Raw genomic sequence first — 8,816 nt, 5'->3', positions numbered from 1 at the left:
TTCAGCCCTCAGACTGTCTGAAGGTTCAAACTAACAGAGAACTACTCAAGAACTTTGAAAACTTCAGCCCTCAGACTGTCTAAAGGTTCAAACTAACAGAGAAGTACTGAGAAACTTTTAAAACTTCAGCCCTGAGACTGTCTGAAGGTTCAAACTAACAGAGAACTACTCAGGAACTTAGAGGATTTCAGTCCTTGGACTGTCTGAAGGTTCAATCTAACAGAGATCTACTGTGGGACTTAGAAAATTTCAGCCCTCAGATTGTGTGAAAGCTCAGGTCCTGAGGACTCGGGAGGTGTGGAGGCTTTGGAAAGTCTTGGAACTGAGGGTTCAACCCTCCAGCACAAAGGCTGAAGTCCAACCTCCTGAGAAAAACGGTCGAGTCGAGACTCAAGTTAAAAAAAAAACTCGAAAATGACAAAAAATAGATGATAAATGTGCAAAAAAACAAAGAATTTGTATCTGAGCGAGTAGCTCAGGAGGATAAGAAGAGGACTACCAACTGGAAGGTCGCAGGTTCAAGACCCACGACCGGCAGTTTTCTTTCTTTGTCTTTGTCAGGATTTTGAGAAAATTTAAGAAGTGTCTGGTCTTGAACCAGCGACCTGCAGCTCCATAGGCGAATCCTTAACTCACTGAGCTACAGATCAGATAAAAAGACATAATTTCGTCGTCCCTTTGGCATCGTAGTTTCTGAAGTCACCACATGGGTGGAGCCAAGGCGGAGTCTGGGTGGAGCCAGGGCGGAGAGTAGGCGGGGAGGTGGGTGGCGGCCTCCCCCCTCTACTCCCCCACCACCCACCACACCTTCCCCCGCCCGACGAGTTCCTCGAGTCTCGACGAATTCTTCGAGTCTCCACGAGTTTTTCGAGTCTCAACAGGTTTTCCCGAGTTTCTACGAGGTCGGAAGCAGAACAAGCTGTCATGAAGAGATGTTGAAGTCGGCCAGGATGGACTGACTTTTTACAGCGACTAGAAGGAAGACGACTAGCAGAGCAGGTCTTTAACCACCATCCATAAAATCCATGGAGTTGCTCCAGAGAAATGAAAGAAGGTCAACTTTTATCAACTTCCATCCAGATGTTCAGCGTGATATCTTTACTTTGACATTTTTAGCACCACAAACCTTTAGTATCACACTTTATTATCATTTATTAGGACTTTAATAGAATCCACCAGCAGATTTAGTTTTTGTTGACAAACTTTATTCTTGTCGTCTTGGATTAGTCAAGAGGTTTAAATTTCTTACTTTGTCATATTTTAAATATGACAAAAAAATATAAAAATAAAGCATCTTGAGACCTGTAATTGGTGTTATATAAATAAAATTGAATTAAAATTGTATGTATCTTGTAATGTTGGAGTGATTCAGCCATATATGTTGGAAAAGACATTTTCTTTGGCCATTAAGCTGTAGATTGTTTTCTCCAGTAATTCATTTCTTGTTTTGGTTTATAAAATGTCAAACCCAAATATATTCAGTTTACTGTCATAAAACCCAAAAAGGTTTACATTCATGATGCAGGAATCAGGCAGTTTTTCACTTTTTATCTTAGCTTAGTCAGGAAGATAGTTGATAATGTGTGAATTGTTGCAACTTGTGAGCCGTAGAAGGCTTTAATCTTTGGGGCCGAGTGTCAAAAAACATTTAGAAACCAACATCAACAAAACACTCAACAAAGACTTGAACACCATTAAAGGGAAATCCAACTTCTGCATGACAATGTCTAATTAAAGGACATTTATTTCCAATGTAAATGTGTGATATTCATCCTCTGGAGCTTTCTCTTCACATCGTCTTCCACCTGGACTGGTTTGGTCGGGAGCATGTGCAACAAACATTTGAAAAACTGCACTTTAACATCAATGAATGACACTGAAGTTTAATCTCTACATAAATGAGACTGAGTCTGGATGTGCTGCTCTTTCATTAACTCCTAAGTTTAGGGAAAGTTCAAACAAAAGAGGACAGTTCAGATAAGACTTGAGAATGAGCTTATTTTGAACAAACATCTCAGACTTTCTGAGCTTCGGCACCTCTAGCAAGATATTTTAACAAGCAACTCAAGAGATCCACAAGTTGGAGAGAGTTAGCTTTAGCTGAGCCAAAGAACATGTGGGACGCTAACCTAGCAAACATTTCAGACTTTTCTCTGTGAATTCTGAGAAATAATTTCCTATTTAATGACAGAGCTACACATCTTAACTCGGTCTCATTAAAACAGACTCTAATTCAGTGTCATCCATCCATATTAAAGTGCAGTTACCCAAAATGTTTGTTGCATGAGCTCCAACAAAACCTGTCCAGGTAGAAGGCCACTTTGACAAACAGGAAGTGGATGATTCCAAGGAGATTTATAGAAGGGGGAACCAGACTGTACTAAGTGTGGTCGAGTATAGAGGGGTGTTTTGTGGGTTTTTAAGGCTGATAATGATTATTACTTAGACATTTGGAGTAGATATTCATTTGCAGTAAATGAAAGTTTTTAAAATCTTGGAGTTAAACTTAGAAGAACACAAACTTTAACAGAAAACTTTGTTGATATGTTTTTGTTTTGTTTACAGATGTTAAGTTAAAGGAGTTTTATTTGTGACGTATAACCAATCAAATCACTCCAGAAGACAGAGCGACCACAGGTAGATAAAGGTTCAGAGCCAAAGTAGTGCCATTTTTAAATGTATTTATTCCCGTAAATCAGTAAAAAATAAAATACTGATAATCAGTAAATCAGTCAGCCCACAATTACTGCAATTCTACAATGTATGTCTCTTTCCTTTGACTTGTTATTTGTACAATATATGATGTATATGATGGTGCTTTTTCATACCAAAGGCTATACTATGTTGTTTTCTAAGATACATACGATGCTACTCTGTTTGTTCTGGCTCTGGGCCACTGCACTCCTCCTCTGTTGTTTTCTGGATTGTACTCAGCTGCATGCCTTCGTCCACCCGGCCTCCGTTGACTCGTCCCGCCTGCCGTCTCTGGAGCTGAAGCTGGATTGGAACAGAGCAAAGTACAGTCCAATCACGATGCCAGCTGCCTCTCAAAAGGCTCCTTCATCTGGCAGGTGGCGGCACTTCTTCTGAGGGGAAGCTGAGCTGGCCCAGCAGAACTTTGGAGATGTGTTCCAGTGGTTGGTGGATGTGTGGTGAGATAGAGAGGGACCTTTGAATTGCTCAGAAAGGAAAACAGGAAACCCATTGGTAGTTTTAGTTAAGGGTGCTACTGTGGTGAATTTTGGGTTTTAAGAGGTGAACAGGAAGAGGTTTTTTTCGTATTGATTATCTTTTACTTTGTTCCTGGTTGGAATGCCCATCAATGTCAACGTGAAGTTCACTTTTGGTTCTGTTTATTTATTTTTATTTTACTAACACCCATTTGCTTTTAACTCCCTCACATGTTGTGTTGTTGTAAACTTACTCTTTCAAATAAATACTCGTCTAACCCTCTGGAAACCAGCGTTTGGACTGTTTTTGTGTTGCTCCTCATCTACTTCAGACAGCCGGGACAGAACAACGTTTTGTGGACCGAAGGCTTTTCTATGACGTTTTTAGAGCGACATGCTATACTATGATGTTTCTTGAGCGACATGCTATGATGTTTTTAGAGTGACATGCTATACTATGACGTTTTTTGAGCCACATGCTATACTATGACGTTTTTTTGGGCGGCATGCTATACTATGACGTTTGTTGGGCGACACTCTATACTATAGGCTTTTTAAATTTACATATTACTATGACTTTTTTGTTTTAGTTTTTTTTGTCGTTTTTTAGCAACATATTTTAAGAATTTTAACAGTTTTGAAAATTACTATACTTTTACTTGTGCAATGAAATATTATTCAATGGCATTTTTTAGACGACATATTATACTCTGATGTTTTCTTGAAAAACATACTATTTTGACAACATACTGCACTATGACATTTTTTGAACCACATATCATACATGACAATTTTAGGCAACATCCTATCATTTTGCACTTTTTGAACCACATAATAATCAGTTGGGTTTTTTGTCGACATGCTATACTATGAACTACAGGCCATACTATGTTATTCTTGAAAAGTATACTATACTTTGACATTTTCTGAACTACATCCTATACTATGGCGTTATACACAGAATGCTTTGGTTACATGTTGATTAATAATCTAGATTTTTTTCTGTTTTGTTTTTTGACGGGATTACCACAGACCTGACCGTGAACACCGTTGACACCCACCTGAGGGAGACGCTGCCTAAGATCTCAAGGCTGCTTGGTCGTGGTCTTTCTGGTCCTGCTCCAGAACGCCTTCATCAACTACGTCTTCTTTTGAAGAGGCCCTCAGATGCTGCAATCTCTGACCTTAAGGAGGAACTGCTACTTTCACTCTGTAACGAGACAGCGGTTATTTTAAAGACCCAGCTCCTGGCGGCTTGAAGTGAAAGTTTAACACCCATCAAAACGGAACTACAGACAGTTAAATCTGAGCTGTCAGTCAGTATTTCAAACATCAAGTCTGACCCGGCTGCCCTAAAGTATGCTGTGGGTGAAACGGAAACTTCACTCTCCACATCACCCACGACATCGTCACACTCCAAAGCAGAGCACCTGTCTGCTGAACTTTTAAAAGTGGACTATAAATGTGAAGAATGTGAGCAGCAGCAGCTTGTGAGCAGCGGAACAGATGTGATCAGAAAGAAGTCATTTTCTTTTTTCTTTTCTTTCTGGTTGACTTGATGCTGTCAGATGCAGATGTTGGAGCTGATTCTGATCTTTCAGGATAAAAAGCTGCTTTTCCTTCACAGAGTTTTCAGGAAATTATTCTCTCAGGTTTTCTCTGCTATTTATATTTTTATTATCTGTGATTATTTCATTATTTCTTTATTGTAAAAATAAAGTTTGAGGCATAAAGATTCATTTAGTTATTTTAATCCTGAAATCTTTGATGTAGCAGAACTAAACTTCCATTTTCCTTCTTGTACTTCTGATACTAGAACTAAACTTATCTTCAACACGGATCATCTGCTTTTAATGAATCAGCAGCATCACAACAACAAATGAGACAATTTTCAACAAATTAATGAAACTGATGTCATTTAAAACTATCAGAGTCTGTTTTAGTGTCAAATTAAAGCTGATTACTGACAACTAGAACATTAACGTTACTGTTTTAATCACATTTAAGTTTCCAGAACGTTGCATTAATGTCAACCAGCCACAGTTTTATGAACTTAATGAACCACATTACAGAAACACAACACACTTCAGCTGTTTACATGAAACTCAACACAAACATCGTTAGCTTAATGCTACGTTAGCTTTAATCATGCTACAACTGAACAGCTAGCTCGGTTAGCATCGCTAACATTAAAGCTAATATTTACTATGCTAACTTTCTTCTCTGGTCAACACACACTGAAACAAACTCCACCAACATCTGGAGTGCATGGCACACGTTACATCTGACACTAAAGCTGCATATAAAGTGCATTAAAAGCGGCACCGATACGAAAATAAACATTTACTTACCGAACTATCAGAGTCCTTTTAGTGTCTGCTGGTAGAATCAGCCAAAGGTAGAAAACTGGTTAAAACAAGCCAACGGGCAGGAAAACTGTCTGTGGAAAATGTTGTGCTTTTCCACCGATAAATAAACCAACAGTTATTATATCAGAATTAATCCAAATGAGGAGAGCAGAGTCTCTGCTGCCTCCTCCATAGGACCTGTCAATCATTACAGACCGGACTGTCAATCAAGTAGTCCCGCCCCCCTGGCTTCGCAAAACTTTAACGCTCCTTAAAAAAATCAATATTGATTTATTTTAAGATCGGCCACCTGATCTCTCATTTTGACCATGAAAACTCACGAAAAAAAAAATTATGTACAGTCTATGCACTGTACTCTGGCTCCACACTTGCTGATGACCACTTCCGGTCTCAGAAATGAAAAAACGGACCTTTTTTCGTTTCTGTCTCTTACTGATTTTACTTTCTTGTTATTCTAAATATAAAACGAAAATCAAAGCATTTTTTTAAAATCGTATATCCCTTTTTGATCATGAAAAGGAAAAACGCCTTGTATTTCAATTTTAATTTTTGGATTTTAAAACGAAAATCAAATAACCACTCGTTTTTTGTTTTTCAATACCCGTTTCAGAACGGAAAATCCAATTACCAGATCCGTACACGGACCAGTAACGTTTTATTTTTAATGAAGGTATATTTTCAGTAGCTGCTTTTTGCTGACATTCTTAATGCATGTGTCCTTATGAAGACAAATCTTCCTTTACTTCATAGCAAACTCAGGGATTCTCATCTCTGAAAGAGTTCCAGCATCATTCCAAAGACCAGTCAGACAGAAAGCTTAAATGTAAGTAAGTTTCACTGATATTTAACTACTTAACATTTTTTAAAAGTAAATATGTCCCAGGCTTGCTGTCACTTTTGCCCCCACTGCCCCCTTTCCTCTCCCACCTCTGTTTCCCCATTGCCATTTACAGAGCGAGACTGTGTTCAAACACTAGTTTTTTTTTTTTTTTGTTTGTTTGTTTTTTGGTCAGTTTACACGGGACAAACAGCTAACAGATATTTGCTGAATTTAGCAAAAAAACAAAACAAACAAGAAAAAAAACTGTTGGATTAGAATCCTGTTCCACCTTTAACGTCACTAGTAATGAAAATTCTTGAGAAAACTGTCAAACAGGAAACTGCGGTTGTTAAAAAATGGTCGAGCATCTCATTGATGACAAATTTGTGAAAACCCAAATGTCATGTAAAAACATGTCTGTACTGCATAAGCACAACTGCAGCCGCTCTTTTTGCTGCGGAGGGGTGAAGCTGTTGAAAGGGTTATTGGATCCATTTGTCTTGCTTTAGTTTATTTATTTTTTTAATTTTGCATGATTTCTTTAAAGGTGCATCCAAATTTCCCTTTAGAATTCAGGATTCCATCAATAAATACTACAAGAAAACTTTAACAAATTAGTTTTTTTTGGTATTAATAAAATGTTCTGAAAGAAATGTTTTCAGCATTTTTATTCATTTCCATAACATCCTTCGTAAAGTAGAAGAAAGGATAAAGTTTTCCAAAGACATCCTAAAATTTCCTTAAAATATTTATTGACAGTTGCATTGGGAGCGTCATTCCACTGTTATCATGTAACATCGTGAGAATGTTTCATGAAAGAATGTTCAATTATGTGATCCTTGACAACACCCACGAAACATCCTCAGAATATTGCAGGCAAAATGTTCCACCTTTCCTAATAAGTCATATTACAGAAACATTTTATATTAAAAAATGACACACATGCACTCATTTGAGGCCTTGATAACAATTTCAATCTTTCAATATTTCAGTATTTCAGTATTTCAGTGTAACTTTCTTGTCATTGTATATGTACAATGAAATTGCAAATCTGTACAAGAGCAGTGAAAAAGAGAGTATAAATAATGTGTAAAAAGCAGTATAATAATAATGATGATGATGATGATGATGATGATGATGATGATGATGATGATGATGATGATGATGATAATAATAATAATAATAATAATAATAATAATAATAGAGACTAAAAAGTGAGCCACACAGTACATTTGTACTAAAAATATGAAAAACACATTAAATGTAAAATAATCAGTCAGCGGTATTTAGTGTTTTAGTCTGGAAGCAATTCAAATTGATGTTTTTTGATAGTTCCTTTGAGAACGTTCTTCTTTTGTTATCATGCAACATGATCTGGCAAACCCCACAGAACCCTCTAAACATCCTCTGAAAGTTCCAAATGAAATCTAACTTTCAACCTCACAAATAAACAACATTTGAAATGAGAAACATCCTTAAATCATTCTGTGAGCGTTAGATTGACGTGTTTTCTTTGAAACATAATTAGAATCTGAAAGTCATGTTAGTCAGTGTTGCGGGAAGAAGATTCTATAAATGAACGGGTAAAAAACATTGAAAACATTATCAGAACTTTCTCAGCATGTTTTCAAGCCAAAACTATTCTATCTGGGTTACCACACATTTCTCCTTTCTAACATCAGATCCATGTGGGTTAAATTTGGACTCATCCAAAAATAACAAGTCTACAAAAAGCTGCTGTCTGTTGATGTTCCTCTACAAACTCTGTCTTCTTCTTTAACCTCACGGCTGGTTTCCTCTGTATGACTCTCTGTCTGCCCATGCTGACACATCCTGTCTCCAGTCATCTGTGGAGGTCTCTTCGTTCTGTTTCAGCCTCTTTTTTTTGAGTTTGTTCGCAATTATGCAGTCAAACCTCCTGTTGTTCTGTCTGGGTCTACATGTGTGCCTTCTGCTGTCAATCATAAGCCTCATTTTTTTAAAAGAATATATCTAAGCATGACAGATGGAAGATTTTTCTTGCTGATTTGACAAGGTAAATTATAGTCAAGTCTATTTCCCTGTGTTTTATGTGTGTAACTACAAATCGGTGCTGTGGCTGAACACTTCTTGTACTAACTTTGAGCTGCTGCATCTGCTTTGTTACTTTAGTGCTCCAGTTAAGCCTTATTTATGGGTACAGTGTATGAGAGGATGCAGCAGCTCATAAACACCATATTATGGAGAATAAAGATATAGATTCAATTGGAAAAGTCATGTCATGTCATCAAGTCAACAGTGCCAGGTTTCTGAACATGAACACGCCTTACTATTCACCCACAGTTCGTAAACATGCTAATCTGCAGCCACAGGCCTAAACAGAAAACCCTGACAGACTTATCTGACACATCAGCTGCTTGAGGGAGTTTGTGAGGCCTTGAACTGGAATAAGAAGAAGGATAGGGACACACACTGTGA

General features: G+C 37.6%; 1 long non-coding RNA gene across 1 annotated transcript; it reads right to left on the bottom strand.

Annotated features, from left to right (window-relative positions):
- Positions 1-2,461: 2,461 nt before the first annotated feature.
- Positions 2,462-5,688, bottom strand: LOC129350548 (uncharacterized). Its single transcript, XR_008603987.1, has 3 exons — positions 5,522-5,688; positions 4,232-4,380; positions 2,462-3,169 (listed from the first exon to the last, which is right to left on the bottom strand). It is a non-coding gene; the product is annotated as an uncharacterized LOC129350548 (long non-coding RNA).
- Between the last annotated feature and the right edge of the window lie 3,128 nt (positions 5,689-8,816).

The sequence above is a fragment of the Amphiprion ocellaris genome, chromosome 14, assembly GCF_022539595.1.
Source record: "Amphiprion ocellaris isolate individual 3 ecotype Okinawa chromosome 14, ASM2253959v1, whole genome shotgun sequence".
Taxonomy (NCBI): Eukaryota; Metazoa; Chordata; class Actinopteri; family Pomacentridae; genus Amphiprion; species Amphiprion ocellaris.
Note: the sequence above shows the minus strand (reverse complement) of the source record. Positions and strands in the feature narration are given on the sequence as shown.